This window comes from Macaca mulatta, chromosome 11 (genome assembly GCF_049350105.2).
Source record: "Macaca mulatta isolate MMU2019108-1 chromosome 11, T2T-MMU8v2.0, whole genome shotgun sequence".
In the NCBI taxonomy this organism is placed as follows: domain Eukaryota; kingdom Metazoa; phylum Chordata; class Mammalia; order Primates; family Cercopithecidae; genus Macaca; species Macaca mulatta.
In genome coordinates this window covers 2,760,816-2,775,482 of record NC_133416.1, presented here as the reverse complement: position 1 = coordinate 2,775,482, position 14,667 = coordinate 2,760,816, and the positions used below count along the sequence as shown (strand labels likewise).

Genomic DNA, 14,667 nt, shown 5'->3' with positions numbered 1-14,667 from the left:
GTTTAGCACACAGTCCAGGAAGTCTTAAAGTTATCCCACTTTTCTGAAACAGGAAACCAGAAAGGCCCGAAAGGACTCCTCTGTGTCCACAGGCTGGAAAGTCATTCTCTCTCTTGGAGTGCAAAGGGACCTCAGAGCTCCTGCAGTTCCCATAGTTGGCATTGTGTTCTTCTGCCAGAATTCACAGCTAGCTATTGCGGCTGTTTTGATTCTCTGGAGCTTCAATGAATAGGTTTATCCTTCTTCCATGCAGCTTACATGCCCCTCCTGTCTACTCCAGGGTGGAATTCCTGTAAATATTCCTGCCACATCAGGGCTTCCAGAGACGCCAGCTTATATGTAAACAACACAGTCCAGATGTGAACTCATCAGTCAGTAGAAAGAGGCCATTTCTCACTATTTTGAATTGCACTATTTTTATTGTTGTTGAGTTTTATGAGTTATCTATATATTCTAAATATTGATCCTTTATCAGATGTGTGATTTGCAAATAATTTCTCCCATTCTGTGGGCTGCCTTTTTACTCTGTTCATATTGTCTTTTGATGAACAAACTTTTAATTTTTTTCTGAAATCCAATTTGGTTATTTTATCTTTTGTTGCCTATGCCTTTGGTGTCATATCCAAGAAATGACTGCCAACTCTAATGTCATAAAGTGTTTCCCCTATGTTTTCTAACAGGAGTTTTATAGTTTTAGGTCTTACATTTCCATTTTTAGTTAATTTTTATATATGGTATTAGATAAGAGTTCAGCTTCACTTTTTTGCATGTGGATATACAGTTGCCCCAGCACTATTTGTTGAAAAGACTGCCTTTCTTCCATTGAATGGTCTTGGTACACTTGTTGAAAATCATTTAATCATGTATGTGAGGGTTTATTTCTGGGATTTTTATCCTATTTCATTGATCTATATACCTCTCTTTATGCCAATACCATGCTGTTTTGATTATTGTAGTTTTTCAGTAATTTAAAAATCAGGAAGTGTGCCTCCATAGGTTTTTCTTTCCCCCAAATTGTTTGGGCTATTTGGGGTTTCTTGAGGTTCCATATACATTTTAGAATGAGTTTCTCTCGCTATTGAGATTTTGATAGGGATTGCATTGAATCAGTAGACCACCTTGGGCAGTACTGATATCTTAACAATATTAAGTATTTCAGTCTATGAATATGGAATGTGTTTTCATTATTCCTGTCCTTAATTTCTTTCAGCAATGTTTCATAGTTTTCATTGTTCAAGTCTTTCACCCATTGGTTAAGTTAATTCCTAAATATTTTATTCTTTTTGATGTTATTGTAAATAGGATTTTTAAAAATAATTTCTCAGATTGTTCACTGTTAATGTATAGAAATGCAACTGATTTTTGTGTGTCAAGTTTGTCCCCTGATACTTTGCTGAATTTATTTATTAGATCTAAGAGTTTTTTGTGGAATCCTTAGGGCATTCTACATATGAGATCATCTGTGAACAGACATAATTTTACTTCTTTCTTTCCAGTTTGAATGCCATTTTATTTCTTTTTTATACCTAATTGTTCTAGCTAAAATTTCCAATACTATATTGAGTAGAAGTGGCAAAAGTGCACATCCTGGTCTTGTTTTTGATAATAATAAAAAAAAAATCTTCTAGTCTTTCACCATAGAGTATGATGTTTGAGATGTGGTTTTCCACACATGATTTTTATATCGGTTTTATTCTATCACTAGTTTTTTTTAAATGTTTTTGTCATCAAAGGATGTTTAATTTTGTGAAATGCTTTTTATGCATCCATTGAGATGGCCATGGAATTTTTTCCCTTCATTATGTTAATGTGTGTATTACATTGATCAATTTTCATATGTTGAACCATCCTTGCATTCCAGGAATAAGTCCTATTGGTTATGGTGTGTAATCCTTTTAATATGCTCCTGAGTTTTGCTTGCTAGTTTTATGTTTTCATCCATTCTGCCAATCTCTGTGTTTTGATTGGAAAGTTTGATCCATTTATATTTAAAGTAATTACTGTTGAGGGACTTATTTCTGTCATTTTGCTATTTGTTTTCTATAAGCCTTAGGCTTTTTGTTCCTCATTTTCTGCATTACTGTCTTCTTTTATGTTTAGTTGATTTTTTGTAGGGAAACATTTAAATTTCTTTCTCATTTCCTTTTATATGTATTCTATAGTTATTTTATTTCTGGTTACCAGAGGGATTACATTTAACATCTTAAAATTATAACATTCTAATTTGGATTTATAACAGGTTAACTTCAATAACATACAAAAACTTGGCTCCTTTACAGCTCCTTATCTACCCCTTTTGGTTGTTGTTGTCACAAAATTCCTTCTTTATACATTGTGTGCCCCAAACCACAAACTAGTAATTCTTGTTTTTTAATTTTTAATTTTTGTGGTATATAGTATGTGTATATATTTATGAGGTATATGAGATATTTTGATATAGGCATACAACATTTAATAATCACATCAGGGCAAATGAGGTATCCATTGCCTCAAGCATTTATCCTTTGTGTTACAAACAATCCAATTATACTCTTTTAGTTATTTTAAAATGTAAAATTAAATTATTACTGACTATAGTTACCCTGTTGTGCTATCAATACTAGATCTATCCATTCTTTCTATTTTTTGTACCCATTAACCATCCCACTTCTCCCCCACCCCATCACTACCCTTCCCAGCCTCTGGTAGCTATTATTCTAATTTTTATCTCTATGGGTTCAGTTGTTTTAATTTTTAGCTCCCACAAATAAGTGAGACGTGAAGTTTCTCTATGTACCTGACTTATTTCACTTAACATAGTGGCCTCTGGTTCCATTCATGTTATTGCAAATGACAGAATCTCATTCTCTTTATGGCTGAATAGTACTCCACTGTGTACATGTACCACATTTTCTTTATCCATTCATCTAATGTTGATGGATATTTAGATTGTTTATGAATCTAGGCTATTGTAAATAGTGCTGCAATAAACATGGGAGTGCAGATATCTCTTCAATATATGGATTTTCTTTCTTTTAGGTAGATACCTAGCAGTGGGATGGCTGGATCATATGGTAGCTCTATTTCTAGTTTTTTGAGGAACCTCAAAACTGTTCTCCATAGTGGTTGTACTAATTTGCATTCTCACCAATAGTGTATGAGTGTGAGTTTCTCCAAGTTCTTGCCAGCATTTGTAATTGCCTGTTTTTTGGATACAAGCCATTTTAATTGGGGTGAGATGATATCTCATTGTAGTTTTGATTTGTATTTCTCTGATAATCAATGATGTTGAGCCTCTTTATATACCTGTTTGCCATTTGTCTTTCTTCTTTTGAGACATGTACATTCAGATTTTTGCCCATTTAAAAATCAGATTATTTGATTTTTTTTTTTCTCATTGAGTTGTTTGAGCTTCTTATGTATTCTGGTTATTAATCCCTTCTCAGATGGATAGGAGTTTGCAAATATTTTCTCCCATTCTGTGCATTGTCTGTTTACTTTGTTGATTGTTTCTTTTGTTGTGCAGAAGCTTTTTAACTTGATATGATCCCATTTATCAATGTTTGCTTTGGTTGCATGTGCTTGTGGGGTATTACTCAGGATATCCTTGCCCAGTTCAATGTCCTGGAGAGTTGCTCCAATGTTGTCTTTTAGTAGTTTCATCATTTGAGGTCTTAGGTTTAAGTATTTAATCCATTTTTATTTAATTTTGGTATATGGTGAGAGATAGGAGTCTAGTTTCATTCTTCTGCATGTGAATATCCAATTTTCCCAGCACCATTTATTGAAGAGACTGTCCTGTCCCCAATGTGTGTACTTGGCACCTTTGTAAAAAAAATGAGTTCACTGTAGATGTATGGATTCATTTCTGCATTCTCTATTCTGTTCCATTGGTCTATGTGTCTGTTTTTATGCCAGTGCCATGCTGTTTTTCTTACTATAGCTCTATAGCATAATTTGAAGTCAGGTAATGTTATTCCTCCAGTTTTGTTCTTTTTGCTCAGGATAGCTTTGGCTCTTCTGGGTATTTTTTGGTTCCATATACATTTTTGAATTGTTTTTTCTATATCTGTGAAGAATGTCATTGGTATTTTGATAGGGATTGCATTGAATGTGTAGATTGCTTTGGATAGTATGGACATTTTAACTATATTAATTCTTCCAATCCATGAACATGGAATATTTTCCATTTTATTGTGTTCTCTTCAATTTCTTGCATCAATTTTATAATTTTCCTTGTAGAGACCTTTCACTTTTTTGGTTAAATTAATTTCCAGGTATTTTATTTTATTTGTGGCTATTGTAAATGGGATTACTTTCTTGATTTCTTTTTCAGATTGTTTGCTGTTGGCATATAGAAATGCTACTGATCATTGTATGTTGACTTTGTCTCCTGCAACTTTACTGAGTTTGTTTATCAGTTCTAATAGTTTTTTGGTGGAGTATTTAGGTTTTTCCAAATATAAGATCATATTATCTGCAAACAAGGATAATTTGACTTCTTCCTTTCGAATTTGGAGTCCCTTAATATTTTTCTCTTGTCTGATTGCTCTGGGTAGGACTTTCAGTACCATGTTGAATAATGGTGGTGAAAATGGACATCCTTGTCTTGTTCCAGATCTTAGAGGAAAGGCTTTCAGTCTTTCCCCATCTAATATGATACTAGCTGTGGATCTGTTGTATATGGTTTTTATTATGTTGAGGTACGTTCCTTATATACCCAGTTTTTTTAGGGTTTTTACCATGAAGAGATGTTGAATTTTATCAAGTGCTTATTCTGCATCAATTGAAATGATCATATGGTTTTTGTCCTTCTTTCTGTTGGTAAGATGTATTATATTGACTGATTCACATTTGTTGAACCATCTTTGCATGGTTCATCTCTTTGCACAGTTCATCTCTTAGTCATAATGAGTGATCTTTTTGATGTATTGTTGTATTCACTTTGTTAGTGTTTTCATTGAGAATTTTTGCATCAGTGCTCTTCAGGGATATTGCCCTGTAGGCTTTTTGTTTGTTTGGTTTTTGTTTTGATATTTTTTTTTGGGTTTCAGTATCAGGATAATGCCAGCCTTGTATACTGAGTTTGGAAGTATTTCCTCTGCCTCTATTTTTCATAAAGTTTGAGTATGATTGGTATCAGTTATTTCTTAAATTTTTGGTAAACTTCAGCAATTCTGAAACCATCTGGTTCCAGTCTTTTCTTTGCTAAGAGACTTTTTATAATGGGTTCAATAGCATTACTTGTTATTGATCTGTTCAGGTTTTGGATTTCTTCATGGTTCAATCTTAGTAGGTTGTATGTGTCTAGGAATTTATTCATTTCTTCTAGGTTTTCCAATTTATTGGCATATATTTGCTCAGAGTAGCTTCTAATGATCCTTTGAATTTCTGTGGTATCAGTTGTAATGTCTCCTTTTTCATCTATGATTTTATATATTTGAGTCTTCTCTCTTTTGTTCTTAGTGGGGCTAAAAGTTTGTCAATTTTGTTTATCTTTTTTAAAAACCGACTTTTTCATTTCATTGATCTTTTGTATTTTTTATCATTTCAATTTCACTTATTTCTGTTTTGATCTTTATTATTTCTTTTCTTCTACTAACTTTGGGTTTGGTTTGCTTTTGCTTTTCTAGTTCTTCAAGATGTATTGTTAGGTTATTTAAAATTTTTCTACTTTCTTGATGTAGACACTTACAGCTATAAAATTCCATCTTAGTACTGCATTTGCTGTATCCCATAGGTTTTAGTATGTTGTGTGTCCATTATCATTTGTTTCAAGAAATTTTTCAATTTTCCTTCTTAATCTCTTCATTGAATGATCATTCTATAGCATATTGTTTAATTTCCATGTTTCTGTATAGTTTTCAAAATTCCTCTTCTTGTTGAGTTCTAGTTTTATTCCATTGTGATCAGAGAAAACACTTCATATTATTTCAACTTTTTGAAATGTTTTGAGACTTATTTTCTGGCCTAAATATACTCTGTCCTTGAGAATGATCCATGTGCTGAAAATAATTTGTATTCTGTAGCCATTGAGGGAAATGTTTTGTAAATATCTATTAAGTCTATTTGGCCCATAGTACAGATTAAGTATGATGTTTCTTTGTTGATTTTCTGTCTGGATGATTTGTCCAATGCTGAAAGTGGGGTGTTGAAGTCTCCAGCTGTTATTGCATTGGGGTCTATCTCTCTCTTTAGCTCTAATAATATTAGCTTTATATATCTGGCTGCTCCAGTAAATATATTTTTACAATTGTTATATCCTCTTGCTGAATTGACCTGTTTATCATTTTCTAATGACATTCTTTGTCTCTCTTTATAGTTTTTGTCTTGAAATCTATCTTGTCTGATGTAAGTATAGCTGCTCCTGCTCTTTTTTTGGTTTCCTTTTGCATTGAATGTCTTTCTCCATTCCTTTATTTTCAATGTGTGTCTTTACAGTTGAAGTGTGTTTCTTATAGGCAACAGATCAATAGTCTTGCTGTGTTTTTTGTTTGTTTGTTTTTAGGTTTTTAAAAATGTTTTTGCCAATGACACAGTCCTCAGGAGGCCCTGAGAACATGTGCCCAAGCTTTGTTTTGTTTTGTTTTGTTGTTGTTTTTTTTTTTTTTTTTTTGAGACGGAGTCTCGCTCTGCCACCCAGGCTGGAGTGCAGTGGCCGGATCTCAGCTCACTGCAAGCTCCGCCTCCCGGGTTCACGCCATTCTCCTGCCTCAGCCTCCTGAGTACCTGGGACTACAGGCGCCCGCCACTGCGCCCGGCTAGTTTTTTGTATTTTTTAGTAGAGACGGGGTTTCACCGTGTTAGCCAGGATGGTCTTGATCTCCTGACCTCGTGATCCGCCCGTCTCGGCCTCCCAAAGTGCTGGGATTACAGGCTTGAGCCACCGCGCCCGGCCAGTTGTTTTGTTTTTTTTTTAATCCATTCATTCATTCTATGTCTTTTGAGTGGAGTGTTGAGTCCATTTATATTCATGTTATTGATAAGTAAGGACTTAACTCCTGCCATTTTGTTACTGTTTTCTGGTTGTTTTGTGCTTCTCTTTTTTCCTTTTTTCTCGTCTTCCTTTTAGTGAGGGTGATTTTCTCTGGTGGCATATTTTAATTTATTGCTTTTTATTTTTTGTGTATTCATTGTATACTTTTAGATTTGCAGTTACCATGAGGCTTGCAAATAATATCTTATAACCCATTATTTTAAACTGATGACAACTTAATACTGATTGCATAAACAAACAAGCAAAAAGAAAACTAATAAAAACTTTGCATTTTAACTTCGTCCCTCTGCTTTTTAACTGTTTGTGAACTGTCTATGTCTTGAAAAGTTATAGTTATTATTTTTGATCAGCTCATCTTTTTGTTTTTCCACTTAAGATATTAATAGTTTACATACCACAATTATAGTGTTACAATATTCTGTGTTTTTTTATGTATTTACTATTACATTGAGCTTTGTACCTTCAGATGATTTCTTATTGCTCATTAATGTCCTTTTCTTTCAGATTGAAGAACTTCCTTTAGCATTTCTTATAGGACAGGTCTTGTGTTGATGAAATCCCTCAGCTTCTGTTTGTCTGGGAAAGTCTTTATTTCTCCTTCATATTTGAATGAATTTTTTGGATATGCTACTCCAGGGTAAAAGTTTTTTTTTCCTTCAGAACTTTAAATACGTCATGCTACTCTCTCCTGGCCTGTAAGGTTTCCACTGAAAAGTCAGCTGTCAAACATATTGGAGCTCCGTTTTCTGTTATCTGTTTGTTTTCTCCTTGTGTTTTTAGTATCCTTTCTTTATCCTTGACCTTTGGGAGTTTGATTATTAAATGCCTTGAAGTAGTCAACTTTGGGTTAAATCTGCTTGGTGTTCTATCTGCTTGGTAACCTTCTTGTGCTTGATTATTGGTATATTTTTCTGGGTTTGGGAAGTTCTCCATTAGTATTCTTTTGAAGAAACTTTCTACCCCAATCTCTCTCTCTCTCTACCTCCTCTTTTAGGCCAATAACTCTTAGATTTGCTTTTTTGAGGCTACCTTCTAAACCTTGTAGGCATGCTACTTTTTAAAAAATCTTTTTTTCTATTTGTCTCCTCCGTGTATCTTCAAATAACCTGTCTTCAAGCTCACTAATTCTTTCTTCTGCTTGATCAATTCTGCTATTAAGAGATTCTGATACATTCTTCAGTTTGTCAGTCATATTTTTCTCTTTTTTTTTTGAGACAGTTTCGCTGTGTTGCCCAGGCTGGAGTGCAGTGGTGTAATCTCAGCTCACTGCAACCTCTGCCACCTGAGTTCAAGCTATTCTCCTGCCTTAGCCTCCCAAGTAGCAGGGACTTCAGGTGCATGCCACCACACCTGGCTAATTTTTGTATTTTTTTTAGTAGAGACAGGGTTTCATCATGTTGGCCAGGGTGGTCTTGAACTGCTGACCTCAAGTGATCCGCCCACCTCGGCCTCTCAAAGTGCTGGGATCACAGGCGTGAGCCACAGCACCCTGCCTCTGTTGCATTTTTCAACTTCAAAATTTCTGCTTCATTCTTTCAAATTATTTCAATTTCTTTGTTAAATTTATCTGATAAGATTCTGAATTCCTTCTCTGTTATCTTGAATTTCTTTGAGTTTTCCCCAAACAGCTATTTTTAATTCTCTGTCTGAAAGGTCACCTCTCTCTCTCTCTTGCTCTCTCTCTCGGATTGCTCTCTGGTGGTTTATTTAATTTGTTTGGTGAGATCATGTTTCCTTGGATGGTCTTGATGCTTGTGGATGCTCTCCAGTGTCTGGGCATTGGAGAGTTAGGTATTTATTATAATCTTCACAGTCTGGGCTGTGAAGAATGAAAGTTTGTATCTATCCTTCTTGGGGAGGTTTCTAGGTATTCAGAGGGACTTGGGTGTTGTGATCTAAGTGTTTGGTCACTACAGCCATATCTGCATGAGGGAACACCTCAAGCCCAGTTAACACTGTGGTTCTTGTAGACTTGTAGAGATACCATTTTGGTGTTCTTGGATAAGATCTGAAAGAATTCTATTATCAGGCAGAGATTTGTTATCTCCCATTACTGTCTCCCAGACAGACAAAGTCTCTCTCTCTGCTTCTGTCTCTGCTGAGCTGCCTGGAGCTGGAGGAGGGGTGACGAAGCACCCTTGTATCCACCATCACTGGGAACATGCTGGGTCAGACCTGAAACCAGTGTAGCACAGGGCCTCTCCCAAGGCCCACTGTAACCACTACCTGCCTACTGCCTATGTTCACTCAAAGCCCTAAGGCTCTATGCTCAGCAGGTGGTGAAGCCAGCCAGGCTTGTGTCCTTCCCTTCGGGGGAGCAAGTTTCCCCAGATCCTGGGCAGGCCCATAGAAGCAGCCAGGAGCCAGAACCTGGAGTCATAAACCTTAGAAATCTACCTGGTGCTCTATTCTACTGCAGCTGAGCTGGTACTCAAACCACAAGACAAAGTATTTTCCACTCTTCCCTCCCCTTTTCCCAGGCAGAAGAGTCCCTCCTCATGTCCACCACCACCACAGGCCCACAGGAAGCACTGCCAGGCTACTGCCAATGTTCACTTAAAGACCCAAGGGCTCTTCAGTCAGTTTGTGAGACTCATCCTTCAAGGCAGTGGACTCCCCTCTGGCCCAGGGTAGGTCCAGAAGTTCTGCCCAAGACCCAGGGCCTGGAATCAGGGACTCTAACAGCCCACTTTGTGCTCCACCCCCACTGTGTCCAAGCTGATGCCTAAGCTGCAAGACAAAGTCCACTGTACGCTTCCCTCTGCTTTTCTCAAGCAGGAGTCTCTCCTCATAGCCACCACAGCTGTGAATGTGCTGGGTCACACCTGAAGCCAGCGTGTCTCAGAGTCTAACTCAAGGCCCACAGTGTGTACTACCTGATTACCAATACTGATTATTCAGGGCCCAAGGGCTTGCTATTTATTTATTTATTTATTTATTTATTTATTTATTTATTTACTTTTGAGACGGAGTCTCACTCTGTCGCCCAGGCTGGAGTGCAGTGGCTAGATCTCAGCTCACTGCAAGCTCCGCCTCCTGGGTTCACGCCATTCTCCTGCCTCAACCTCCCGAGTAGCTGGGACTACAGGCGCCCGCCACCTTGCCCAGCTAGGTTTTTTTTGTATTTTTTAGTAGAGATGGGGTTTCACCGTGTTAGCCAGGATGGTCTCGATCTCCTGATGTCGTGATCCGCCCATCTCGGCCTCCCAAAGTGCTGGGATTACAGGCTTGAGCCACCACACCCGGCCAAGGGCTCTTTAGTTAGCCAGTGATGAATCTTGTCAAGGACTGAGCTCTTCCCTTCAATGCAGCAGGTTCTCTTGTAGACCAGAGTGTGTCTAGAAATGTCATCCAGGAGCTAGGGCCTGGAATGGGGGCCTCAGGACTATGCCCAGTGCTCTATCCTACTGTGGCTGAGCTGGTATCCAAGTTGCAAGACAAAGTGCTCTTTACCCTCTCATCTTCTCAAGTGGAAGGAAGGGGTCTCTTTTGGAGCTACAAGCTATGCTGCCTGGGGTTAAGGGTGGAGTAACACAAAGCATTCCCTTGGCCGCCCCACCTGGTATTTCACTAGATTGTGTGTCCCCCAAGTCCACTGGCTCCAAGGCCAGCAGAGCACTAGAACTTGCCTATGAGTTGCATTCCTTGTGGCCTAGATTGTCTTTCAAGTTTATTTAGTACCCCAGGGCACTTTTAGCCCGTGATGGTGAGGCTTGCCCAGACTCAGGTTCTGGCTGCTGGGATGGGCGATTCCTGTCTGACTAGGCTCCCTCTGTGGGCACCATCTGAGTTCTGCCTGGGGTTGGCGGCACTGAGTTCCAATGCAAAGTCCCACAATCACTGCATCTTCCCTCTCCCAAGCACTTAGATTCTCTCTCTGTGGCATGTGGCCACCGAAGGGGGTTTGGCATGGGTGGCATCAACAATTCAAGGCTGTTTTGTATAACCTCTTCAATGCCTCTTTCAGTGATATGGAGTTAAAATCAGGTACTGTTTTTGCTTATTTGATTTTTGCCTCTTATGAAGATGCTTTTTTTGTGCAGATTGTTGTTAAATTTGGTGTTCCTTTGGGGAAGATGACTGGTAGAGGCTTCTATTCAGCCATCTCACTCTCCCTCTCTGTCTTAATAATTCTTTTGAATGCATTAGTCTTTTAAATTCTGTAGAAAACAAAATTTTGTGTTACAATAATACAAGTTTTCAGCCTAGTACTGGCTTTGTAAAATGTGTTAGTCTCTTAAATCATGCAGAAAACAAGCAGTAGAGTTAAAATCAGTGTTACAATAATATTAGCTTTCATAATTGCCCATGTATTTTCCTTTATGAGACCTTTATTTTTTAAATATGGCTTCAAGTTACTGTCTAGTGTCCTTTCATTTCACCCTGCAGGAATCCCTTGAGCATTTCTTACAGGGCAGGTCTATTAGCAAAAAACTCCTTCAGCATTTTAAAATACAGGAATGTCTTAATTTCTCTCTCACTTTTGAAAGATAGTTTTGCCAGATAGAGGATTCTTGGTTGATGAGCTTGTTTAAATTCTCTTTTAGCACTTTGAATATATCAGTTCATCAACTCTGGCCTGCAAATTTCTGATGAGAAATCTACTGATTATTTTATTGATAGTCCCCTGTATATGATGAGTCCCTTTTCAGTTGCAACTTTTAAGCTTCCCTCTTTATCTTTGCCTTTTGAACTTTTGATTGTAATGTGTCTCCTGTGTGTGGATCTCTTTGAGTTGATTTTACTTAGAGTTCATATTTGGATGTTTATATTCATGTCCTCCATCAAATTTGGGGAGTTTTCAGCCATTATTTCTTCAAATACTCTCTCATTATTTCTTCAAAATTTTTGTCACTCTTCTCCTTTTGAGACTCTCACAATGCATACGTTGGTCAACTTGATGGTTTCCTATAGTTTTCTTAGACTCCATTCACTTTTCTTTAAGCTTTTTCCTTTCTGTCCCTTAAACTCAATAATTTCCATTGTCCTATCTTCAATTTCACCGATTCTCTCTTCCACCTTCTCAAATATGCCTTTGAATCCCTCTGGTGGATTTTTAAAGTTTCAGTTACTATATTTTCAGCTCCAGAATAATTTTAAATTTACTTTTAGATTTCTCATCTCTTTACTGATATTTTCATTTCATTCATATATTGTTTCTTGACTTTTTCCACATCTTTCTTTAGTTCTTTGTATGTCTCAAAGACAGTTGTTGTAAAGTCTTTGCTTGATAGATCTACCATCAGATATTTTTCAGAGATAGTTTCTGTTGGTTTATTTTTTCCCTCTGAATGGGCCACACTTTCCTTTTTGTATGCCTTGTAATTTTTGTTAAAAAGTGGACATTTCAATTTACATTTGAACTGAACATTCATATGGTAGCTCTGGAAATCATACTCTCCTTCTCTAGAGTTTCCTGTTTTTGTTATTTTAAAAAAATTGTTGTAGGCTGCCTCTGTGCTGAGGCTCAGCCTGAGGTGTAAACTTAAGTTCTTGTCAGGTCTTTTCTAAGCCTTATTCTGGGTACGCATGGTCACTTTCTAATTTCCTATGCAGTTGTTTTTGAATATTTTAGTTTTTAATGTCTGGCTCACAAAAGCAGAAAATAAGAAAATGAAGGGGGAAAATGATCACTGGCTCTTTAAATATCCTGAAAATAACCTCAGTATAGGAAGAGAGGTTTGCAGCAATGGGAGGAAGTACAACAATGCACAGACACTTCTTTATTTGCACTTTTGTGATCAGAAGCAGCAATCAGCAATCAGAGCACAGAACCTCAATATGGAGGACAGGATTCTTTTTGCTCACCCTGGCTTCTACAAGCTGTGTAAACTGTTCCAAGAACACATGCACACCTGCCCAGCACTGGGCTGGGGCATGAGTAGCTGCTACTGTGCTAAAAGCTAAAATAAACAGAAATTAACTGCAATTTACCATCCAAGACCTCCCCTGGAAGTTGCAAATCTTTAATAGACTGCAGAGTTCCAAAATAGTTACAGCAGACAGATTCTACCAGCGCAGTTGTTGTCTAGATGGGATATAGATTCCTGGTGCTTGCTACTCCACCATCTTCCCAGAATCCACTCTCTGCTTTGTTTTTGTTGTTTGTTGTTGTTGTTGTTGAAATTTATAAAACTGGTTTAGTATATAGGCTTTTAGAGCTTGCTTTCCATTGAGCATTGTGCTCAATGGGCTGTCACATATTCTTTGGGGCAAATTTATCCATCCTTTTGATGCCATCTGGGTTTTTTCCAGTTTTTGTTTTTCTTCTTTGTTTTTTACTTTTGTGAACAGTGTTATTATGAAAATTCTTACACATGTCTCCTGAGACGTATTACGAAAGTGTCTCTTGGGTGTATACCTAGGAATGGAATTGCTAGGCCCTAAGATATGTGGGTATTCAACTTTGAAAATTCCAAATTTTTTTCCAAAATACTCACACCAATTATATTCCCACAATCAATGAATAAGAGATCCCATTGATGAACAATTTATCTAACTCTGAATGTTGTTAAACTTAGAAGTTTTTTGTTGGCCAGGTACAGTGACTCACACCTGTAATCCCAGCACTTTGGGAGGCCAAGTCAGGGGGATTGCTTGAGCCCAGGAATTCAAGACCAGCCTGGGCAACATAGTGAGACATCATCTCCACCAAAAAATTTTTTAAAAATGAAAATCAGCCAGTCATGGTGGCGTGCACCTGCGGTGCTATTCAGGAGACTGAGGTGGGAGGATTACTTGAGCCCAGGAGTCTGAGGCTGCAGTGAGTTGTGATCATGTCACTGCACTCCAGCCTCAGTGACAGACCAAGACCCTGTCTCAAAAAAATATTTTTTTGCTAATAATTTTTTAGTATAAAATAGTATTTCATAGTGGTCTAGCATTGCATTTCCCTGATCAGTCATGAAGTTGAGCATTTCTTTATATGTTATTAGCTGTATGTATATCCTCTTTTGTGAAATGCATATCGTCTTTTGCCTACTTAACTATTGAATTTTCTAATGTTAACCAATCCTTGTATCCCTGTGAGAAACCTAACTTGATTATAGTAAATGATCCTTTTATGCATTGCCAGATTTGGTTTATTAATATTTTGTTTAGGATTTTTGCTTCTATATTTATAAGTGAAATGGTCCCATAATTTTTCATTCCTTTACCATCCTTGTTAGGTTTTCAAAATTATACTAACTTCATAGAATATATTTGGGAGTAGTCCCTCTTTTTCTGGTTTTTAGAAATATTTGAATAAGATTAGAATGATCTTTTCCTCAAATGCTTGATAGATTTCATCTATAAAGCATGTAGGCCTGATGTTTTCTTATGGGAAGATAAAATTACTGCTTTGATTTATTGATCACTTGTAATGCTAATGTGGCTTTCTATTCCTTAAAATTTGAAGTAGTTTTATTTAGAATCCATCCATTTTATCTGACTTTTCAAATTTATTTGTATGAATCTATTATTCTCCTATTATCATATTTTAAGTCTCTGCTGTATCTGTAATTGTGTCCCCTTTTAATTTACAGTATTATGCATTTTTTTCTTTTCAATTCCCCATAGATTTCTCTACTTTGTTAGTCTTGTCAGCAATCATTTTTTGTCTTTGTTGACTGCTCTTAACTATTTCTCTATTTTCTATTTCACCTATTTTAGCTCTTATGTTCTCTTTTCCCTTTCTTTGAGTTTATTTT

At 36.9% G+C, this 14,667-nt stretch overlaps 1 protein-coding gene across 1 annotated transcript in view; it reads left to right on the top strand.

Annotated features, from left to right (window-relative positions):
- Positions 1-14,667, top strand: part of CACNA2D4 (calcium voltage-gated channel auxiliary subunit alpha2delta 4) — a 128,700-nt gene that overhangs the window by 6,192 nt on the left and 107,841 nt on the right. The window lies entirely within an intron of this gene.